Source organism: Mauremys mutica, chromosome 6 (genome assembly GCF_020497125.1).
Source record: "Mauremys mutica isolate MM-2020 ecotype Southern chromosome 6, ASM2049712v1, whole genome shotgun sequence".
Classification (NCBI taxonomy): Eukaryota; Metazoa; Chordata; order Testudines; family Geoemydidae; genus Mauremys; species Mauremys mutica.
Window position 1 is genome coordinate 122,191,772 of NC_059077.1, and position 25,174 is coordinate 122,216,945.

General features: G+C 40.8%; 1 protein-coding gene across 3 annotated transcripts in view; it reads right to left on the reverse strand.

The window, feature by feature from the left end:
- The window catches only part of PCGF3 (polycomb group ring finger 3), a 105,568-nt gene extending 80,692 nt beyond the window's left edge, over positions 1–24,876 (reverse strand). Inside the window, exon 1 of one of the 3 annotated variants that reach the window (XM_045021522.1) lies at positions 24,750–24,876. The gene's annotated coding sequence lies outside the window, so the exon portion shown is untranslated. The remainder of the gene's footprint in view (positions 1–24,749) is intronic. The other 2 variants (XM_045021518.1, XM_045021520.1) reach the window with 2 other exon arrangements.
- Between the last annotated feature and the right edge of the window lie 298 nt (positions 24,877–25,174).

Consider the following 25,174-nt stretch of genomic DNA (forward strand, 5'->3'; position numbering starts at 1 on the left):
TACCTAGGAAAAGAGACTATAAAATTCAGTGAGTAACAGAATTTAGCCTACGCATAGTCTCTAATTTCCAATAAAGTTTAGAAGTCAAATTTAATTACAAGAAAGCATTTAAAGCCCATAAATTCAGAAGTCAAGCTATTCATTAAACATTACCAAGTCTGCAGAGATACCGTATGTTTAGAAACTATAACATAACTACAGGTTAATCTAGATAGAGTAGAAGTTTATAATCTTAATTTACTTTGTCACTGTCATAACATTAGTGTTAACAGAATTCCCCTTTGTCAACTAAAATAAAGTTTCACAGTAACTGTTTCCAAGAAATCATGGTCAATGTGAACATAAGACATTTCAATCAATTTAAACACCTTCAGTTGAAAACATATAGGTTTTACCTTCAGGTAAGTGTACAACAGGTTGCCATCTGAAGTTACTATTTATTGCACATATAGCAAGAAAATGTTCTTATCACTATTAGTCAAATGAGAACACATAAGAGCACACACAGCACTAAGCAGTCTAGTATGAAATGTAACTTTCACTAATCTGTTGGGCTTGCCTTGTTTCAAAACAGATATACTTAAAGCAGAACCACCAGCTAGGCCTGGTCTACACAAATTTTGTCGGCATAACACATGTATGTTAGCATGCGGGGATGAAAAAAAAAGCACACCCACATTTGTAACAAGCCTAGCCATGCAAGCAAAAGATCTCGTGTAGATGCAGTTACGCTGGCAAAGAGTTATTTTGCTGGAATAGCTGATTTTGTTCAGAGAGCTAGTATAAGCTACCTTCTTGCCAGTATAAACTCCATCTCCCCTGGGAGATTTTTTCCGGTATAGCTATATGGGCAATCTCTTCCTTGTGTAGACAGTTATACTGATAAGAGCGCTTATAGTGGCATAGCTTATTCCATCCAATTATGGAAATAAGCTATACTAATATAAGCACCATCATATAGGAATAAATGCGTGAATTAAAAAACAAACATGTAATGTCTCCACAACAATATCAGGGTAAGAAAAAAATAATAATAATCATACCCTAACCAAGAATGTTAATTTGTACAAAAAAATGTTTACCTTGTTTTCTGATCTCCAAGGTCTGGTATACACTTAAAATGTAGACTGACATGGCTATGGCATTCATGGGCATGAAAAATCCACATATCCTGAACGCCATAGCTCTTCCAATCCAACCCCCGTTGTAGACGCAGCTAGGCCAACAGAATGATTCTGTCGACCTAGCTACCATTGCTCGGGGAGGTGGTATTCCTACAGTGACTGAAAAACCCTTTACAATTTAAAGGGTAGCTGCTTCTACACTATGAGGTTATATTGGCATAGTTATGGCACCATAGCTATGCTGCTGTAGTCCCACGGCATAGAAACGACCTAAACTACAAACCACATTTACACCCACTGCATTAAGTAAGTTGTTTTAATTCACATAACTGGCGGTTTACCTCATATTAACATCCTAGAATAAACAGGGCAACTTGTAGTTTTCACACATTAGCAGGTCAAAAACTGTAGGATGCCGCTAGATCTGCTAATATATGTAAAAATTACAAGCTGCCTTGTCCACACTCGGATTTTACCAGGTATTCATTATCATGAGATGTATCTTTTTCCTCATGAAAAGAAAAGTCACAGGTTAACTTACACTAGATGACTTTGGCAATCAATTAACTCAAGGAAAGTACACTATGTAGTGTAGACAAGTCCCAAGCTTAGCATACTTCTAGTGACATGTTAGGAAAATAACGTAACTACTTCTAGTTAATGACATTTTGTATACTGTTCTACAGCACTATAGATTTAGTTCAGTGGATTTGTCAAGTTAACTTCTGGGGAAAACAGTAATAAGTAGTGTAAAATTTCGGTAAAGTGAGTTTAAAAAAACCCAACTTAATAGCCTTGTTTTCTGAATTCTTTTCTTCACCCTGCTCTTCAAAACACCCCCCAAAAAATCAAGACCTCCCTCTGCCTATCATTACTGATCTCACATCAAGAGGGAAAACCTAGAGCACAGCCTTTCAGTGGGTTGACCAATCAGTAAGCAGCCAACAGTTGCCTCCTGGGGATGAAGAATCTACAGTCACAGTCTCTTGCACCAAACATTCTGGCCTCCAAAGGGTGTCAAAAGAAAATTAAATGAGTAGCTAATACAAAGACTTGAGCACAGATGTTGTACTCAGAGCTGCTTGCCCCACGTACGTCGTGAGCAACTATACTGTACATTAGCTATATAGCCCAAATATTTGAAAATCCATATTTCACACAAACTAATAGGCAACAAACCCTCATTAGCGGACACGTTTTGATAGCTCCCTGATGACTTAATTGTCACATACAAAGGTGGGTAACGCACACAAATGTGTGAACAAGGGACAAGCTACAAGTACAGTTTCAGATCCTCTGGAAAATTTGGCCCAAACATTCCAGTTTCACTTCAAGTGTAACCCTAAACATAGCTTATTTCACTACTTTTTCTCAGAGATGGCCAGGTCAGGGAGAACCATTGCAAAGTCCACTTTGGAGAAAAATGTCACAGCTTTCCTAAGAACATAAGAACCGGCCGTACCGGGTCAGACCAAAGGTCCATCTAGCCCAGTATCTGTCTACCGACAGTGGCCAATGCCAGGTGCCCCAGAGGGAGTGAACCTAACAGGCAATGATCAAGTGATCTCTCTCCTGACATCCATCTCCATTCTCTGACGAACAGAGGCTAGGGACACCATTCTTACCCATCCTGGCTAATAGCCATTTATGGACTTAGCCACCATGAATTTATCCAGTTCCCTTTTAAACATTGTTATAGTCCTAGCCTTCACAACCTCCTCAGGTAAGGAGTTCCACAAGCTGACTGTGCGCTGCGTGAAGAAGAACTTCCTTTTGTTTTAAACCTGCTGCCTATTAATTTCATTTGGTGACCCCTAGTTCTTGTATTATGGGAATAAGCAAATAACTTTTCCTTATCCACTTTCTCAACATCACTCATGATTTTATATACCTCTATCATATCCCCCCTTAGTCTTCTCTTTTCCAAGCTGAAGAGTCCTAGCCTCTTTAATCTTTTCTCGTATGGGACCCTCTCCAAACCCCTAATAATTTTAGTTGCCCTTTTCTGAACCTTTTCTAGCGCTAGAATATCTTTTTTGAGGTGAGGAGACCACATCTGTACACAGTATTCGAGATGTGGGCGTACCATGGATTTATATAAGGGCAATAATATATTCTCAGTCTTATTCTCTATCCTCTTTTTAATGATTCCTAACATCCTGTTTGCTTTTTTGACCGCCTCTGCACACTGCGTGGACATCCTCAGAGAACTATCCACGATGACTCCAAGATCTTTTTCCTGACTCGTTGTAGCTAAATTAGCCCTCATCATATTGTATGTATAGTTGGGGTTATTTTTTCCAATGTGCATTACTTTACATTTATCCACATTAAATTTCATTTGCCATTTTGTTGCCTAATTACTTAGTTTTGTGAGATCTTTTTGAAGTTCTTCACAATCTGCTTTGGTCTTACTATCTTGAGTAGTTTAGTATCATCTGCAAACTTTGCCACCTCACTGTTTACCCCTTTCTCCAGATCATTTATGAATAAATTGAATACGATTGGTCCTAGGACTGACCCTTGGGGAACACCACTAGTTACCCCTCTCCATTCTGAGAATTTACCATTAATTCCTACCCTTTGTTCCCTGTCTTTTAACCAGTTCTCAATCCATGAAAGGACCTTCCCTTTTATCCCATGACAGCTTAATTTACGTAAGAGCCTTTGGTGAGGGACCTTGTCAAAGACTTTCTGGAAATCTAAGTACACTATGTCCACCGGATCCCCCTTGTCCACATGTTTGTTGACCCCTTCAAAGAACTCTAATAGATTAGTAAGACACGATTTCCCTTTACAGAAACCATGTTGACTATTGCTCAACAGTTTATGTTTTCTATGTGTCTGACAATTTTATTCTTAACTATTGTTTCGACTAATTTGCCCGGTACCGATGTTAGACCTACCAGTCTGTAATTGCCGGGATCACCTCTAGAGCCGTTTTTAAATATTGGCGTTACATTAGCTAACTTCCAGTCATTGGGTACCGAAGCCGATTCAAAGGACAGGTTACAAATCTTAGTTAATAGTTCCGCAACTTCACATTTGTGTTCTTTCAGAACTCTTGGGTGAATGCCATCTGGTCCTGATGACTTGTTAATGTTGAGTTTATCAATTAATTCCAAAACCACCTCTAGTGACACTTCAATCTGTGACAGTTCCTCAGATTTGTCACCTACAAAAGCCAGCTCAGGTTTGGGAATCTCCCTAACATCCTCAGCCGTGAAGATTGAAGCAAAGAATCCATTTAGTTTCTCCGCAATGACTTTATCGTCTTTAAGCGCTCCTTTTGTATTTTGATCATCAAGGGGCCCCACTGGTTGTTTAGCAGGCTTCCTGCTTCTGATGTACTTAAAAAACATTTTGTTATTACCTTTGGAGTTTTTGGCTAACCGTTCTTCAAACTCCTCTTTGGCTTTTCTTATTACACTCTTGCACTTAATTTGGCAGTGTTTGTGCTCCTTTCTATTTGCTTCACTAGGATTTGACTTCCACTTTTTAAATTAAGTCTTTTTATCTCTCACCACTTCTTTTACATGGTTGTTAAGCCACGGTGGCTCTTTTTTAGTTCTTTTACTGTGTTTCTTAATTTGGGGTATACATTGAAGTTGGGCCTCTATTATGGTGTCTTTAAAAAGAGCCCATGCAGCTTGCAGGGATTTCACTTTAGTCACTGTACCTTTTAACTTTCGATTAACTAACCCCCTCATTTTTGTATAGTTCCTCCTTTTGAAATTAAATGCCACAGTGTTGGGCTGTTGAGGTGTTCTTCCCACCACAGGGATGTTGAATGCTATTGTATTATGGTCACTATTTGCAAGCGGTCCTGCTATAGTTACCTCTTGGACCAGCTCCTGCGCTCCACTCAGGATTAAATCTAGAGTTGCCTCTCCCCTTGTGGGTTCCCATACCAGCTGCTCCATGAAGCAGTCATTTAAAGTATCAAGAAATTTTATCTCTGCATTTCGTCCTGAAGTGAAATGTTCCCAGTCAATATGGGGATAATTGAAATCCCCCACTATTATTGGGTTCTTAATTTTGATAGCCTCTCTAATTTCCCTTAGCATTTCATCATCACTATTACTGTCCTGGTCAGGTGGTCGATAATAGATTCCTAATGTTATATTTTTATTAGAGCTTGAAATTTCTATCCACAGAGATTCTATGGAACATGTGGATTCACTTAAGATTTTTACTTCATTTGATTCTACATTTTCTTTCACATATAGTGCCACTCCTCCCACTGCCCGACCTGTTCTGTCCTTCCGATATATTTTGTACTACGGAATGATTGTGTCCCATTGATTGCTCTCAGTCCACCAGGTTTCTGTGATACCTATTATATCAATATCCTCCTTTATCACAAGGCACTCTAGTTCACCCATCTTATTATTTAGACTTCTAGCATTTGTGTACAAGCACTTTAAAAACTTGTCCCTGTTTATTTGTCTGCCCTTTTCTGATGTGCCAGATTCTTTTTTATGTGACTGTTTATCATCTGATCCGGCCCTTACATTATCCTCTTCTGTCCTCTGCTCCTGACTATAATCTGGAGATTCTCTATCATCAGACTCTCCCCTAAGAGAAGTCTGTGTCCGATCCACATGCTCCTCTGCAGCAATTGGCTTTCCCCCCCATCTCCTAGTTTAAAAACTGCTCTACAACCTTTTTAATGTTTAGTGCCAGCAGTCTGGTTCCACTTCGGTTTAGGTGGAGCCCATCTCTCCTGTATGGGCTCCCCCCATCCCAGAAGTTTCCCCAGTTCCTAATGAATGTGAACCCCTCCTCTCTACACCATCGTCTCACTGTTTTCAGTGGTAGAAGATGACAGAACAAGGAGTAATGGTCTCAAGTTGCAGAGGGGGAGGTTTAGGCTGGATATTAGGAAAAACTTTTTTCACTAGTAGGGTGGTGAAGAACTGGAATGGGTTACCTAGGGAGGTAGTGGAATCTCCTTCCTTAGAGGTTTTTAAGGTCAGGCTTGACAAAGCCCTGGCTGAGATGATTTAGTTGGGTTTGGTCCTGCTTTGAGCAGGGGGTTGGACTAGATGACCTCCTGAGGTCCCTTCCAACCCTGAGATTCTATGATCCAAGCATTGAGACTCTGAAGCTCCGCCTGCCTACTTGGCCCTGCGCGTGGAACTGGGAGCATTTCTGAGAATGCCACCATAGAGGTCCTGGATTTCAGTCTCTTCCCTAGCAACCTAAATTTGGCTTCCAGGACATCTCTCCTACCCTTCCCTATGTCACTGGTACCTACATGTACCACGACCACCGGCTCCTCCTCAGCACTACACATAAGTCTGTCTAGATGCCTCGAGAGATCCGCAACCTTCGCACCAGGCAGGCAAGTCACCATACGGTTCTCCTGGTCATCACAAACCCAGCTATCTACGTTTCTAATAATCAAATCTCCCATTACTAACACCTGCCTTTTCCGGCTGTAGATCATAAGGCACTACGATCCATAAAACCTAGGAACAGAGAAGGAGATATCTGAACTTTAAGGTTGCAAACCATTTTGGCAGAAGGTAAAGATGGCCAACACACTAGAAAACCCCTTCATGCCCTGCTTCAGTTCACTTCAATCCAGAGCTCATATGCTAGAAGACTAATAAAGCCTGCAGAATCTTGGTTTGGTAAGATTCTACGTTTTCAAACAAAGCTTAGCACAATGGGGTCCAGATTCAGGCTTCTAGGCATTACCAGAATACAAATGAAAGGTATTTACAACTAAGCATCAGCATATTGAGGACACTGCAGCACAGAAAATCATATTTCTCTCACACACACACTGAACAAAAGAGAATGCTGCAGAATCCAACACTACCCTCAAAACTTTTGGGAGATAAGCAGCAAACCCTGTTAAGTGTTACTCTGTTCTCTCCTACATGACCCAACGGGAGAATTAAGAGGACCTTGTGGTCAATGGTATAGAGAATTGCTGGCAGGCACAGTACAATCAGCATGAACCCCTCTACTTCACTAGAAGTTCAATAAACAACGATATTACACTGTATTCTATACCAAAGTCTGAACACAAACTGACAAAGATTAAGAAAAATCTGACGTTCCTGAGTTGGCCCAATACCACCTTCTCAATAACCTTATGTAAAATCTACAGGGAGGTTAGAGACCATAGTAATTGTGAGGGTATTAAATTCCCAAGATGTTTGTTTCAGCAATAGTTTAACCACCGTTAAAACCTGACTGTACATTGCCTTTGTGAACCGATGTATTAACAGTTCACATCACCAATGGATTGATCTCTATTCTCATTTTAGCTATGAAAGTCATAGGTTCAACCTACCAATGTTTCCCTAAAGTTTGCAAATACACCAAAAGCCCCTGTAAGTGCAAATGGGTAAAATCAAACCAATGGATTTTACTTCTCACTGAAGTCAAAACAGCCCATATCTGTTTGAACTTAACCTGTTAAATTGGACAATGCCTTACTAGTAGAACAGGTTTGAAAAAACCACTTATTTCTTCCCTCCTCCCACCCCGCCACTCACCCGATCTGTTGTTACAGGTTTACAGAATTCATGTTGTCTACAAACATTTGTTTGTCCTCCGACTCAGGATGCGGGAGGGGGGAATTCTACTCCCTTAAAAAGGAATAATTTGAAATAACTTGAGTTTTGGAAAGCTACTAAAAAAAAATCCATCTCCAAATCTTCACTCACTAGAAAAACAGCCAGCATAGACTAAAGCTGAAGTTTTCAGTATTGAGTACTTACAGTTAAACACTCAAATAAAAAAGAGCCTTAATTCCAGAGATACTGTGCACACAGATCCCACTGACCAATAAAAAAAAGTTGACTTAAGTAAAGCCCTTTGAGTTTACTTGGGACAGTAATCTTACTTGGGAAACTAGTAATCAGTTTCTAGACGATAAATATTACTTCACCTTCACTTTTGCGAGTGTTAGATGTGCATTACTGCAGTTATCTAAGATTTCTCATTAATATACCCATTCATTAACTACAAAAGTAAATGGCACCACAGGACAACATTTGAAGCATCAGTTCAATGTACATAATCTGCTTTGAGGGAATAACCTGCAATACTGCAGTCAGATTTCAATTACAATTCTAATGCATTATAAACTCAAAGCACTATCACAAAATGTGAAATACTATTTTCAGCACAACAATGCCATGAAATTTTTCAAATTTTATCATGAAATTCTTAACCTTAATTATGCCACCCAACTCTGTAAGCCAAAGTGCACGGCAGGCCTTCCACTATTATTTAAGCAACAACTGTGCTTTACATGGACCAGCAGGAAATGATCATTCATTTTAGACCTACAGATTGTTTAATGACAAGTACAGTATGCCCTCTCTTATTCTTGCAGACACTAGCACTTATTGTGAGCCCCATAGGCCTTTTGTAGCCACTGATTTCTTGTGGTCCATGATACCATGCAGATACCAAGCACTGCAAAATTTAAAAACTCTCCTCGTAAAGACTGTAGGTTACAACTCCTGTGGGTCAAAACACCATTTTCACTGCCCTGCTCCAGATGTAGAACTGTAAAACCACCACAGCCACTGTGTCTATTTAAAAGGAACGCCTTTTTCATGGCAGATCATCATCACAGGTTGATTCTCTCTCCTCTACAGTGCTAAGGAGCACTGCAAAGATACCAACACCTGTCTGCTTTCCACAGAAAGGAAAGAGCTACCAACACAAAGCACAATCAGAACTTGTGCTCCTTTTTCCCCCCACGGCCATGACCACATTCCATCCCCTGACACATAGAAGGTGCACATTTGGGCCTGGTCTATGCTTAAAACTATGGCACTATGTGAAAAATCCACACCCCAAGTGTCATAGCTATGCTGGCTGAACCCCCAGTGCAGATGCCGCTACGCTGATCGATGAATACTTGCAATGGTGAAATCTTCATTTTTCATGTGACACTTGGGTATTAAACAGGAGCAACTGCTCTTCAATTAAGCTAATCTTGAAAAACAGCATGAAAAGCCTAAATTATTGTGGCTGGGTATCAAGGTCAGTGGTGGTCTCAAAAAGTCTCAAATGCACGAATCTCAGTGTAGCATGAGCTTTCGTGAGCTAAAGCTAAAAGCTAAAGCTAAAGCTAAAGCTCACTTCTTCTATGCATCCGAAGAAGTGAGCTTTAGCTCACGAAAGCTCATGCTACAATAAATTTGTTAGTCTTTAAGGTGCCACAAGTACTCCTGTTTTTTTTGCGGATACAGACTAACACGGCTGCTACTCTGAATCTCAGTGTGGAACCCTGGCACTTGTGTAATTCAATGGCATATTTGATTTTGAAAATCTTTTTAAAATAGTTTGTCTATATTTGTGATGAGCACAAATCTTTTTTTTTTATCTTGTTGCTTAACTCCTGACAAGGTTTATATTTTACTTCGAATGGACTCAAGTTCCAAAAATCATTTTTAATTGCTTGTTGCCAATCACTTCATTCACTTCAGGGAAGGAAACTGATTACCAGTTATCTATGTGTCAAGGTATCCAACACTAATTTCACTATTGATCAGCAACCTTTGCATTTACTAGTTAGAATGAGAAAGGAGCACATCATGAAGTGAACACTAGACTAGAAGCTGTGCCAGTTTTACATACAACCATATAACCACATGCCATGCCCACTGGTATTCTAGAAAGTTAAGAGATTCTAGCAAGCCAAGCCACCCTAGCCTACCATTCACAGTCAGCCCACAGCCTTCTTAAAGAGCCAATGATAGTAGATTCCACCCTCTAGCCCACTTCTAATTAGCAACACTCAACTACTCCAGATTTCAGATAATTTTTACTGTTTTCTAATAGGCTTAACACGAACCTTAATGTGGTCATCCCTTCCCTTTTAACTTTTAGGAAAGTTTAACTTCAGTCAATTAATGGAAAGGTTTTGTCTAATGTGCCCATTCTCAAACTTCAATAAATGTTGTTTTCATGTAGTTACTCCATAATGATATTCAAAACCACCAAGAAAATCCCCAGAAAGGGCACAGAAGACACTAGTTTTTACCCGACCTAAGGAAGCAGCACTGGGGAAGAATGAGGATGGAGTAGATACAGGAAAGAAAACAGATGGAGTAGAGGTTCCCAATTTGTGATCTGCAGAGAGCTGGCAGCTAACATGTTGCTGACCCTTTGTTCTATCTGATAAAAACTGATCAGATGGGAAGATGATGATGAAGTGAAGAGCGAAAGTGGACAATGTGAGTAACTGAAGGGACAAAACACAGGCTCTAAAGACAACTTTAAAATACATGGGAAAGTAAGAACGAAGTTAGATAAGCAATGGTGCAATTAGGCTTGTACAGACCCTTCACATACAAATAGGAATATTTTAATGTATTAATTTGTCAGTGTTACAAACACAAATATTACATGTAGACATAAGCTAACTTCATGTACAGCACAGAACCTCACTAATTCACAATAGTGATTGAGAAGCCTATTGAAACTAGCAAGTAAAGAAAAGAGCAAAATGATCTATCAAAGTATATTTGATAAATAGTTCGACTTGGTTATGTTCCTTTCTTATGTATTATATATGTAATACACTTGGAGGTATGAAGTCAATTTGAGAACTTTTGACACTATATACCAGCTTTGTTGATAAGTAGGTAAAAGCCACCATTTTCAGTGTGCCAATTAGCAAGGTTCTGCATATACTGTATACACACCCAGTATCTGAACTAAATGTTGGGTGGAGGGGATTTCCTGCATTCTGATGGGGTTCATCCTTCTGTAAAGAATCTGACACTCCATACCATAGATGATATATTCTTAGCAACAAGACCCCTCTAAAATCCAGTTGTTTGCCTTTGTAGTATAGTATCCTATTATTTGATGACAGGTACTTTCTAAAAGCGTTCTTGGGGAGATTAACCCTGAAGCCCTCCTACTGGCCTTCATTCTTCCCCCAGCTCAAAACTACTCAGTTCAAACACTGGATGAAAATGAAGGTGGTAGACATGAGAGGGGACAAGGTGATTTTTAAATGTAAAGATGCCAAAAACTAATGCAGTCTCTTCAGTGGTACTCCAATGGTAGAATTTGGATCCTGGCTGTAAGTCATCAAGTAGCACTCTGGCTGATCGATTTGTGCCATAAGGCAAAATTTGAAGTATCAATCATTATGCTCAGCTTAAACAGACAGAAGGATCCAACATACCCTAACTCACAGAAACAGTTTACTTACCTACATGTAGCCAAGTTGTGTTATTCATCTAGTGGGATCTCACTTTACTGCATCAGTCTAGCCTTTTCAAGCTGAGATATGTTTTCCTTTCAGTCTATGGCTATCCATACAGGAGACCAATTGTTATACAGAACTGCCCATTTAATAACTTATTTAGACTAAGTATAATTTATGTCTATCCTTGGAACTTATACAAAATATGAAGTTATTTAATAAAGCAAACATTTGCTCTCACAAAGTCAGAAAGTGCAACTACTATAAACCTAGAGTTCTACCACCTGTTAGAGCTAGCTGATCCGCCACGGTGGCCAGAAAAGATCACAGATGCTCCAGAGCTGCAAGTTGCATTGTTGATTTTAGGGGCCGGAAGATATGTTTTATCAACATGTTCCCCTTATTTTAAAAAAAGAAGTGTACTGTGTGCTTTATGTTGAGAAACCCATTTGCCCAGGCACAAGTGGCAAAACACACACTTTTCCTTGGGTGAGGTGGGCCTAAACTGCAGCTAGAAACTATTTAAATTCTGCAGGAACAAAGGTAACTATCCAGATGTGAAATTTGTTAGTCCCCAGGGTGCCACAAGGACTCCTGGTTGTTTTTCCTGATACAGACTAACACGGCTACTACTCTGAAACCTATCCAGATGTTAACTGTCTCTGTTTTTAATTTGCTTTCATACAAATATAGCGCTGCTCACCATGATATCTAGGCACTGATATCACCTTCCTCAGTCTGGAGACAAACAGCTCCAGTGCGTCTACTGCTTGCTGCTTTCCCTAAGCAGAAGCAGAGCAAAGTTAACAAAACACTAGGCACATTCTCAGCTGCTATTCAGAATGTTGTGGGCAACAGTGAAACAAACAATATTCAGGCCAGTCTTGCTTAGCTGCTATGTGAAGAAGCTGCAAGCACCTAAAGTAGGTACTGGGAGGTGTTCAAAGAGAAGATTTCAAAAAAAAAAAAAAAAAGATAGAGTAGCAGAGATGCACCAGTCCCAACAGGTCAGGAGTTCTGGTCCAACCAGTAGTTGTTCTTGCACCAATGAAATACCCCCCTACCTTTTGGTGCACAATGCCTAACTCCTCCTTTTTCCACCCACCCTTTTTGGGAAAAGCTGTGGCTTCTCAGAACTGGACTGGCCTCTGACTAGTATGTTATTCCCAAAGGCTAGCTGAAGTCTACTAACTTTTTCCTGCTTTGCCCAGACACTACCAATTATTTAAAAATAAAACAAAAACAAACAAACAAACCTTTCAAATCAATTCAAAAATCTTTTAATACTTAGGGGAAAAAACTTATAAATGTTATCAGATTTAAACCTATATCTATCCACACTGCAAATTTTTTATTTTTTACAATCTTTGCTGTTTAAATTGTTTTAATACAAACATTTTTCCTTTTTCTATTTAAATCTACAGTGAAATAATAATGCTGAATGACAACATTTCTATGGTAACGAATATCAGCAGTAAGAGGATTATGACTTAATTGAGAGATCAAATAGAAAGATAAACCAGACTGAAGAAAACTATTAAAATATAAACAGCAGCAGAACAAGATAGATCTAAAGATCTGTATGAGGGATTATTTTTTGTTTTAGGTTGAAAGTACCTCTTAAAATATGACTTGCACATTGTGACAATCAGAAATTTATAGTTATCCAACACTGCCACTACTGCCAGATTTTTTCCTTACTCTTTGTTTGATAACCTTTTGGACCATTTTGTTATAACGTGAAGTGTTAAAAGCGAAAAGTTTGGATGGCTGGTAGGAGCGAGGATCCCACTTGGGAAGCCACATGAACAGATCTGCACACAATACACCCAGATAATCTAACAGAGTGATTCTCCGCCAGGGGCATGTGTACCCCTGGGGGAACATAGAGTTCTTCCAAGGGCACATCACCTAATCTAGATATTTGTCTAGTTTTACAACAGGCTACATAGAAAGCACCAGCAAAGTCAGTACAAACTAAAATGTCATACAGACAATGAGAAAGTACACATTTTTTCAGTGATTGCGGGCTGTGACACTTTTGTATTTTTATGTCTGATTTTGTAAGCAAGTAGTTTTTAACGGAGGCAAAACTTGGGGGTCTTGCAAGACTAATCAGACTCAGTACAGTAGTCTGGAGAGGTTGAGAGCCACTGATCTAAGATACTCTGTTCAGAGGCATTTGGCTGTATTTAAATTTACACTTAAATTTAATCTTGTTTTATGTTTCCGTGATATGAGAGGAAGGATTATGCAGTGGTTAAGGCACTAGCCTAGGATTTAGAAGACCTGCTTCAAGTCCCTCAACAAACTTGGGTAACTCACTTAACCTATGTGCCTCAGGTCTCCATCTGTGAAATGGGAATGGTACTTCCCAACCTTACAGGAATGTTGCGAGGACAAACACACTGCAAGGCTCTCAGACACTACATTATGGAGGTCATAAGTATAGAGTAACTCCAAACAGAATATGGTGTCTCATTAAGAGTTGCTGACTTTACTGGGACTACTACCGAGATAAATGAATATCCAATTTGAATATTGGTAATACAGTGTTATCCTCTACATCAGGGGTAGGCAACCTATGGCACGGGTGCCGAAGGAGGCACACGAGCTGATTTTCAGTGGCACTCACACTGCTTGGGTCCTGGCCACTGGTCCGGGGGGCTCTGCATTTTATTTAATTTTAAATGAAGCTTCTTAAACATTTTAAAAACCTTATTTACTTTACATACAACAATAGTTTAGTTATATATTATAGACTTATAGAAAGAGACCTTCTAAGAACGTTAAAATGTATTACTGGCACGCAAAACCTTAAATTAGAGTGAACGAATGAAGACTCGGCACACCACTTCTGAAAGCTTTTCAACCCCTGCTCTACATGCTTACAGCACTTACTCCAAGTATAGACTATTTTCTGAAAAGTCAGAAGTAAACAATTCATGAGATAGCATTAGCTCCCTTTAAGAGATCTACGTAACATTTTTAGCTCCCTATAGCTAAAAATGACACAATGACAGTTCACTCAATTTATAGATCTTTGGGAGGGAGAGGAAATGGAGGAGAAAGAGGGAAATGTGTCATAATCAGATTATCTGAAACACTCAAATTTTGGTAGCCACCCTAACCCAAAGTTTGAAAACCCTACAAAAATGTAAATAGCTTGATATGTGCTTTGGCCAAAAGCTTCTAAATTCTAAACTAATTTTTAAAGAAAGCTGAGCTTTTGTGAATTTATAGTTCTTATCTTGGCAGTCTAATATCAGAAATATCAGAGTTATGGGTTGGGTCAAACAGCAGGGCCAGTTGGCACCAGTCACCTCTAAGTCAGAGAAAGGTATAGCCATTGTTTTACGTTACTTACATCCTTCCCATACTAATGTTGGCACACAGGACAGAAATGAGTCTCTTTCCATTCTTCTCTGTCATTTGCTGCTGCTTCCATCTGCTCTATTGTGTTAAGATAGATTGTTCTGTCCTCCCTGCTAGGAGTTTTTCTTAACTGTTTCTTCTGGGCGCCCTTGTTTCTTCACAGCAGTTGACTTCCACCTGACAGCTTCATGTGAGAGTCTGTATGTTGGCATCTGGTGTACATGTCCCAAATACATCCAGCACTTCCTTCTGATTCTGGGGGAAAACAAGCTTACTGGTTGGTGATTTCTCTGATCTCTCCACAGGTAATAAGTTCTTACATTGGTTGGAAAGACTTCATTTTCAAAGCTTCTAGTTTTCTGTCTATCACTTTGGCAGATCTCCAGCTTTCACAGCCATATGTTAGCACTGAGATTATGTTTGAATTGCAAACTCTCAGTTTTGTTCTGATGCTCTCTTCTCCCCCCCTCCACCCCCCATATATTAAGTTTAGTAAATGCTGTGGGTGCCTTTCCTATCTTGATGTCACTTTCTTCTTAAGATCTGTTGACCAATATGTTGCTCCCCAGATGAACTGTTCTACTTTCTTGATATTTTTGCCTTCTAATGTGATGTTACTGCCTGATGTCTGAGTTTCAAAGATGTTTGTTTTAGCATAACAAATTTTAAGCCTGGTTGACCTGCAGTTTCTGCCAGCTTGTCTATCTTTCGCTGTAACTTTTCGGGGGTGTCACTCAGTAGCACAGTATCATCGGCAAAGTCTAGGTCTTCTGGGCATTTGCCATATGCCCATGATATTCCAGTCTTTGTGCTGCTAATACACTTAGGCTTGGGCTACACTACCAATTTCAGTAAATCCACAACTCTGTGACATAATTATACCAACCTAACCCCCAGCGTACGCAGTGGCATGTTGACATAGCTACTGCCTCTTGGGGAGGTGGAATACCTATGCCAACATGACAAGCTCTCCCATCGGCATAAGCAGCATCTTCACTAAGTGCTGCAACTATGCTGTTGCAGCGCCACAAGTGTAGACAAGCCCATAGACTCAGACTTTAAAGCCAGAAGGCACCATCATGATCACTTAATTGGACCTTCTGCACATTGCAGGCCACAAATCCTCACCTACCCGCTTCTGTACTAGACCCATAACTTTGGCTGAGTTAATCAAGTCCTCAAATCGTGATATAAAGATTTTTAGTTACAGAGACTCCACCATTTATTCTACTTAAGCCAGCAAGTGACTGATGACCCGTGGTGCAGAGGAAGGCGAAAACCCCAGAGGATCTCTGCCAATGTGACCTGTAGAAAAATTCCGTCCAAACCCAAATATGGTGATCAGTTGGAGCCTGTGCACATGGGCAAGACCGATCACCCAGACACCTTGGAAACAATTCACTGTAGATTCATAGCCCTCCCCATCTAGTGTCCCATCTCTGGCCACTGGAGATATTTGCTACTAGTAGTCGTAGATGGGCCATATGCCATTGCTGGCAACTTCATTATACCATCCTCTCCATAATCTTATCAAGCTCAGACTTGAAACAAGTTAGGTTTTTTGCCCCCACTGCTCCTCTTGGGAGGATGTTCCAGAACTTCCCTCCTCTGCTGGTTAGAAACCAGCATCTAATTTCAAGCCTAAACTTGTGAGGGCCAGTTTATATCCATTTCTTCTTGTGTCAGCATTAGTGTCTAGCTTACATCTTCCCGCTCCCTCCCTCCTGTTTATCACTCTCATGTATTTACAGAGAGCAATCATATCTCCCCTCAGCCTTCATTTGGTTAGGCTAAACACGCCAGGCTCCTTAAGTCTCCACTCATAAGGCAGATTCTCCATTTCGCTGATCATCACAGAAGCCCTTCTCTGCACCTGTTCCACTGAATTCACTTCATTATCCAGTCTATGTAAATGCCAAATAACAAAGATAAAATGCAGTCGTGCTTCACGCCAGTGTCCACATTGAATCACTCTATTGTCTGGTGGTTCGCCCTTACAGAGCACTTCGCATCTCTGTACCTGGCCTTCATGATATTGACTTTAGCTGGGATTTCATCAGACTGAAGACTATTCCAGAGTGCGGACTGGCCACCACTTTCTGTGAAAACTACTACAAAGCAGTTTAGGAGAAGTGTCTCACATTCAACAGATGCTAGCCTACTGAGATTAATTCTTCTCAATTCATTACAATACAGCAAGTTAGAGCACCTATTGGATTTGATTTTGAGAGTTAAAATATACTTTGCCAACTTTATCACAACCAGGTTGTCCTTTCCAGTTGGAGTAAGGCAGCCTTACTCCAACTGTGGGACACAATGCTTCAGGAAAGCAAACCACCAACTGGGACGTGTGGAAGTATTGTGTAAGATCGGTAGGCCTTTAACACATGGCATGGGTGTACATTTTATTTATTTTCCTGAAGGGGGATTATATAGCAGGAGTTTGGGAAACACTGTGCATGGGGAAACAATTCAGGGTTCACAGCAGACAAGTAACTCATCACAAGATCCAAGGGCAATGCTTTGGCAAAAAGAGCTAATGTGATTTTTGGATATCTAAACAGGAGCAGGAGTAATGAGCAGGCTTAGGGAGGTAATTTTACCTCCATGTACAATATTTGTGAAACCAGTAATGGAACACTGCATCCAGTTGTGGTATCCGTACTTTTAAAAGGATGCTGAAAAGTTGGAGAGGTTGCAGGAAAGAGCCACAAAAATGATTCACAAGCTAGAGTCAGTGCCTTACAGTGAGATTTAAAAAGCTCAATCAAAAAAGATGGATTATGGTGTATAAGTACCTTCATGGGAAGAAAATACCAGTTACTAAAGGGTCTTTAATCTAGCAGAGAAAGGCATACCAACAAATGGCCGGAAGTGGAAGCCAAACAAATTCAAATTAGAAATTAGGCAAGAATTTTCAACAGAGAGTGGGATTAATCATTGGCACAAACTATCAAGGGAAGCGGTGTCTTCAAATCAAAAGTTCTGGAGCACAAGTTACACGTCTCAAGACGGGGCAGCTGCGTGAAATGTAAAGGCCTGTGATATACAGGAGGTCAGACTAGATGATCTAATGGCACCTTCTGGCATTAAACGCTATCATTGGAAGCCTCACTTCCAATGGCCTGATACACTTTGGGGTTTGGACTGGCCTAATCTGATGACAGTTTGTGAACAAAATCGTGAAAAAATAGATGGCACTGTCACAGCCAAAGTTCTCAACACTGGGCTTAAGAGAAATGTGGAACACATATTGAGTACCCTGAAGCCTATTTCTGGTGTAGAAAGAATATTTTCTGCCTTTGGACTAATTCATTCCAAATTGAGAAATCGTTTGGGACCTGAAAAAGCAGGAAAGCTTGTTTTTCTTTTCCAGATTATGAACAAACAGGAAAATGATGGTGAAGCCAACTGAGTTAGCTGCAGAAGCCAATATTTTAAGTTTCTCATGTTGACCTGGCTGACATAGTCGATTTACCGGTAATATTTTGTTTTAATATTTCATTTAACTATTTTAGTTAAAAATCAATTTTAACAAAAACAAATTTGATTTTAAAAAACTTGATTGTTTAACTAAATTCAAAAATTCATGCGCTTGTTTTGTTAAAATATTATATGTTTGCTGTTGAAGAAAAAAATCCAGAATACATAACATTGTTATTTTAGTTAAATAAAACAATTTTAAAGGTCTGTCTGGTGATGCTCTCCTCCTAATACAGCATAGCAAGAAAATCCTCCAAATATTAATGATTAACCTGTTGAATTGGAGATAGTTCAGCTCCCAATGACTTAATAAATATCTGCTTCAATTACCTTTGGTAAATGAAATAACCAAGCAATCATTCATTTTCTGATATAGCAGTAAAACTAATCTGAAAAGTTTTCAAAATAAATCACTTAAAAATGTATAGTGTGTGCCTTCTAAAATGAAATCTACATCTCTGAGTTGTGAAGAATATGTATTAATATTATAACTAACAAGAATGCACTTTTATGTAGAAATCCATGATTAAATCGAGTCTTCCTGACTAGTGATTTAAATCAAATCCACCCTGATTACACCATGAAAAATGCCTTGCTCCTGTCTAATACGTTAACACACACAGAATTAGTAATCAATTTACTCATAGCTTCAATTATGCCAATCTATGTACTTAAACCAATAAATGACTCCCACATACTAGGAAACACTATCTGCAAAAGTGAACCATAGCTTTCCTAGATAAAATACTTGAAAGTACAAGAGAACTAACTAACTTCAAGTTGTACCTTCAGTTGACAAAATGAAAAGAGCATTGTATAAGAATATTTCATACAAAAACTGTGCAATCTGGGGACACCGGCTAGGTTTACATATTGTTTTAAATAGGTTGAGGTTTATATTTGTACACGGTTAGATTATGTTTTTGAATGCACGCTGTTCGAGAATCTCTCAGAGATAATCTATTGGGCTAGGTCTTTCTTAATTTTAAATTACAGTCATAATTTACCTAAGATTTAGAATACATCCACTGCCACTGCAATGGATATATGTTCTACTGAAGATACGGAAGTGTAACATATTGAATATCTGGATACAAGAATAACGGTGAAAAATTATTCATGCGTTAGTTAAACTGAGAGGTTTGTTGACAAGATAATCATTTGCAAGTCAGCAATTCAACGGTATTCACTTTTAACTAGCTAAAAAAACTTGCTACTGCACAGCAGCATCAGGTGTGTACTAAGGAATAAATGTTTCCCATCTTAACAGAAACCAAGACAAAGCTATGCTATTTCTGAAGTGTAGACAATTATCCCCAAGTTCACCTGATACTAACAGAAGTTATTGCCATTGAATTACAAGTTTTAACCTTAAAACTTTCGGACATTTTAAGTTACTGTCAGTGACAAGGTTAGAATATGAAAGGATCATAAAGTTATGTGTCAATAGCAGCTCAAACGCATGTCCATGGAGATATCATAAATTCACTTCCTGTCACTCTAGAGCAAGATAAAAATAATGATTTTGAGGTAGTTGAAAGAAATATGGAAGGAACTTTCAGGTGAGAGGGCTTTTAAAACACACACGCACACAGAAACATAAAACAAGATTAAATTTAAGTGTAAATTTAAATATAATGATGAAAAGTACAAAGATGGGGAACTGCTACTTGGGGTTTCCTTGAAGTAAACTATTCTCTTGCGGCAAATCCACTTTTCAAATTAATCTCTATAAAACATTTTAAAACGTATTTGAGAATATCTTCATTAATAAAACACTCAAAAAACAAATGGGAAGGCTGCATTCCAGTATCAAATGCTTCATACCATCATCAAAGCAATGCAAATGCACTTAACATGTTTCATGAATCAAGTTCATTGCAGTACATACATAGGTAGATACCTTTCCAGAGTTTGCACACATCAGTGCAGCTGCTAATCAGAAGCACCTCTGGGGAAAAGCACTATTAGCACTAGTTCAGGTATACACAGCTACGTTACAACTGATTTGGTTATAGTAGGAGGTGGCCTTTTTCAATAAGCAAATACAGTAACTATTGTGTCTGGCAAGGGCTGACAAGTCACTTCAGGAACGGACAATTTTCTGATTTTCCCCTGAAGAGAATTTTCACTATTTTGCACAAACATAGTTCTGTCTCTGTAGTTCCTTCTGAAAGGTTAAAAAACTCTTACTCTCACCCAAACAGCAGCCTCTCTTGTGAAAGAGTAAAAAAAGTGTCTGAACTATCAAGCCATTGTTTGCTTCTGTTCCACTCCCTCCTCCCGACAAACTTAGCCCCGTAACATGGAGGGAAGAATTCTAAACCTCTGAGATGACAGGTTTTGTTAATGTCTTCAATAGCAGTCAATGTTTTCAACTCCATGAGTTCTCACCACTTTTCTCCAGTTTTTTTCCCCCTCGTTACTATGTACGCTGTGAACTTGACACACAGGTAGAGTATTAATTCGGAAATATGAGTTATATTTTCTTGAGTGAATCTAAGTATGGCAATGTTTCTAAACTGTTGAAAATTAGTACTGTTGCACTATAGTACAAGAGTGTAGCGTATGGATCTCTTCTACCAGACTAGTGGCATCATCTCTAACAAAAAGCCAATGGCATTTCACAACAGCTGGGATGTCTTCTGGTGCAAAGCAACTTTCTTTTATCCTCGCTAGTCTACATGAACACAGCAAGTAGAGAGTCTTTAAGCCAGTCAGCCTGACCCTTATTTAATTGCTTAACATTTGCCTTTAGTTTTACTATGAATTTAGTTTAGACCGAACTTTTGTTAATAAAAATGAAACACATAACTAGCAGATTCTGGACACTGACAGTATCTACCCAGATCTGAACTTATTTTGATCAGACTGAAGGGCAGAAAAGATAGAGAAAACTAGCACAAGACAAAATTGACAGTGTACTTATACCAACACTACTGCATAGCCCTAGATGACATTCAACCATTTTTATTAGGGATATCAAAAAGTAGTGAACATTCAAGAGCACCTGGCGGTGGAAGAGCTAAAGTTAGTTGTATATCACCAAGCACCATGTGCTCCAAATTATTAATAAATGCTTCTAAGTATTTCTGTTTCAAACTATGTACCAAGTAGGCCACCTGCCCAATATGAAAGAGCACCAAAAAATGCTGGCATTCAAATTCCTGCAAGACATCTTGCTCCACTGCATGTTTTTAAGATATTACAGCCTCAAAGACAACAGTTGATGGGAAGCAGATGATTACAGACTTGAATGGTTTTCAAAACACAGGTTCATACCAATTCAACAGGTGATTTCTCCCTAACATCAATAAGCCAGTTGGAGTTTCCATGCAGAGATTTATTTTAATGTATTCCATGGGTGGTTTACTGTAGAGTCAAATTTTCAATAAGATTCTAATTTTCAGCTCTGAGTAACCACCACACTGTCCATTTTTTCAGTTAACTAAAACCAGTGTAAGGAGTCATTTGGGAACATAATATTGAAGTCCATTAAAGCAGAAATTTAATAATCAAGGATGTTAGTGGAGAAATAATATTTAGTAAGGTTACCTGTTTACAATATAAGTCTATTTCACATTTAGTGGACACAGTTTGGGCAGGTCTACACTACAACGGGGATCGACGCTCTGAGATCGATCCACCGGCAGTCGATTTAGCGGGTCTAGTAAAGACCCACCAAATCAACTGCAGAGCACTCTCCAGTCAACCCCTGTACTCTACCCCAGACAAGAAGAGTAAGGTAAGTTGACAGATTTTTCTCCCGTCAACCCCCTGCGATGTAGACCCCACGTAATTCAACCTAAGGTACATCAAGTCCAGCTATATTATTCACATAGCTGGAGTTGCATAGCGTAGGTCAACTTACCACGGTAGTGTAGACATAGAGTCATCTGACTAAGGCTATGAGAATGCAGGATTAAGTTGATCAGAACTAATGATTATAGTACTGTACCTTGATGTTCTGGTTCAGAGTTTATCTAGTAGTAAAAAAACCTTCATACAATGGTGTTTAGTTTTATCTAGATAGCAATGCTAGCACAATATAAATACTTATCGAATCTCAATCAGCTTCAAGACAACACAGAATTTAACAAGCATTCATCCTTGACTCACATGATCAGATTTGGCTAGATCAGTCCATATGAATAAAAAATATGACAGATTTTTGGCCCAATAAGGGCTTTGAAAAAATGCAATCTTTATACCAGCACCCAAATTTAAATCAATTAACTTTTCTGCTGTACCTTCTGTAGAGCACTCTTTAAAAAGATTGGTGTCCCTCATCTTATGGGGGTAAATGATGACTGACTTCTTCCAGTTCCACACAGAATGTATTCCCTTACATACACTTTTAATTAATAGGTTTTAGTGGGCAACTAAAGAAATTTAAACAAGGCCTTCTATGAAGTGTACAAGTCATCCATTCCCAGAAAGGAAACTTCTCATCTACCAAATAAGTCTTATGAATTACAAACAAACCTTTACAAGGCACATCACTGGTTAAAACAGTTTTTTATTTAAATCAGTTACTGAGGGATCTTATCAATATGGAACACTTAGCACTAAGAAAGGTTGTACTTAAGTCCTCAAAGTACATGGAATTGCCATTAATAATATGAACTTTAGATTGTTTCATAGTGTAGAACGAACATTGGAAGTGACACATCTGATTTACAAGTTGTAGTACACATTGCACCTTGAGGTATACATGCCTATAAGAAAAAAACTTCAAATGTATAAGTATATTTGTTTTTCTAAGAAAAACAAGTAGGACAGTTTGGCAGTAATAAAGCTGGAGAACATCAAAGTTAAAAGTTTTTAAAGGAAAATTCCAGAGCACAATGTGATAATTAAGCAGAATCTATAAAGATTGGATTTGATATATTGGTAACTAGAAACCTGAGTGCAGAAAAACAGTTACACTAACCCTGGGTCCCTGAATTAAAGTTATGTTAAACTAGAAGTATTTAATTTTTTCAGACTGAGTTCCACTAGCATTAGTAAAAGGGCATTCAAATAGTAATACGGTGTAAGTACCAAGACCTTTAACCATGATAGTATCAAGTTCATGATACACTACATTTCTTCACAGGCCAGTTTGAGGTGACACTAATCACTTGTGGACTAAAAGACACTGCAGTGTTACTATTAAATTTGCACTTTGCTGAGAAGACACAACATTACAGTTGCAAAGAATCGTGTGGCACCTTATAGACTAACAGACGTTTTGGAGCATGAGCTTTCGTGGGTGAATACCCACTTTGTCGGATGTGGGTATTCACCCACGAAAGCTCATGCTCCAAAACGTCTGTTAGTCTATAAGGTGCCACAGGATTCTTTGCTGCTTTTAGAGATCCAGACTAACACGGCTACCCCTCTGATACTAAACATTACAGTTGAAAACAACCGAACTTCACTGTGTAACATCAGGCCATGAGAAAATTTTGGCAAAAACAGATCCATTATTTTACCAATTGGTACCACTTCAGGTGATCCTTTTCACAAGCCTGAAAACCTATGAGCTATTCCAGATTCCCACACAAACACACCACTAAGAGCCATAGCTATTCACAGATAAGGTCATGTCTCACCCAGTTTAACCCCACTTCTCTCGATGGCCCCAGGGACAGACATTTTTCAAATGCTGGGTTTTTCTTAGCAATGTAAACCAACCCCTGACTGGGGGTGGGGAGGGGGGAGGCTCAGAAGGAGACTCAGCCAACCCGCACCCCAAACCCCCCTCACCGTACCCAGACACACCTGAGACACTGCACAACAGGGGAGTCTCTGCCAAGCTTAGCCGGCTGGGGCCGGGCACTACCAGGACAGGCCGAGCGGGCTCCCCCACATGCCAGGCGGCTCTGCATACTGGGAGAAGGGGGGCTGCAGAGAGGAGAGCCCTGGCCATGCAAAGGCGGGGGAGGAGGAGGGGCGGGCGGACAGACAGACACACGGGAACTGGGGGGGGGGATAGAAGCACAGACACCCCCCCACCCACACGGGGATGGGGGGAGGGATGGGGAATAGGAGCACAGACACTCACACCACAGACGGGGGCGGGCTGGGGGGAGCGGACAGGCACAGGGGAGGGGGGCGAACGGACAGACAGTCGGGGGGGAGGGGGGGACGGACAGACAGTCACAGTCGCGGGGGGGGGGACGAATGGATGCACACGGGGGGAGGGACGGACGGACAGACAGACACAGTCGGGGGGGAGGGACGGACAGACAGACAGACACAGTCGGGGGGGGAGGGGTGCAGACGTCCTTGACGAACCCTGCTGCTGCTGCTGCTGCCGCCGCCGCCGACACAGAAAGTTAAAGCGCCCCCTCCCCCGGCTGTGGGGGCGGAGGGACCGGCCCTGCTCCCCTCCCCGCGCCCCCTCCCTGGGGAAACGCTGCGGGGGGGAGGCGGTGTCTCCCGGGGGAGTGGGCGCCGGACCCTCCCCTGCCCCACGCCGGGGGTCTCGGGGCTGCTCCTCGGCAGCCTGCCACGGCCCGGCCCGCCGGAGCGGGGTCAGCCCCGCGGGGCCGCCGCGGGGGGGAGGGGGCCCGGGCACTGACCTGGCGGCGCGGGGACCGGGCGGCGGGGCGCCGTGTCCGCCCGCGGGGGGGCTCCGCTCCCTCCGACTCTCCCCCAAAAGAAGGAAAAAATTCCGGCCGGAGTTTAAAACAAAGAGGCGGAAATAGCCGAGCGGCGCCGAGCGCGGCCGAGCGGGGGCGCCGCGCACCAGGAGCATGCGCACTGCCCGCGCCCGCCTCCCCCCTCCCTTCCCACGCGCTGAGGGGAGGGGGCTGCGCTCGTGCTGCCGCCTGCGGGGGGTCGGCTCCCAGCCCCGCGCGGGGGAGGGGAGGTGACGTGTGCGCGCTGGGAGCGTTAGAGCAGCCGCGCGCCCCCTCCCCCCGTGCGGGGAGCCCTGCGCCCCCCCCGCAGGGAATCCCCATGGGAACCTGCCCCGTGCCCGCACCAGTGGGTGGGGCTGGGAACG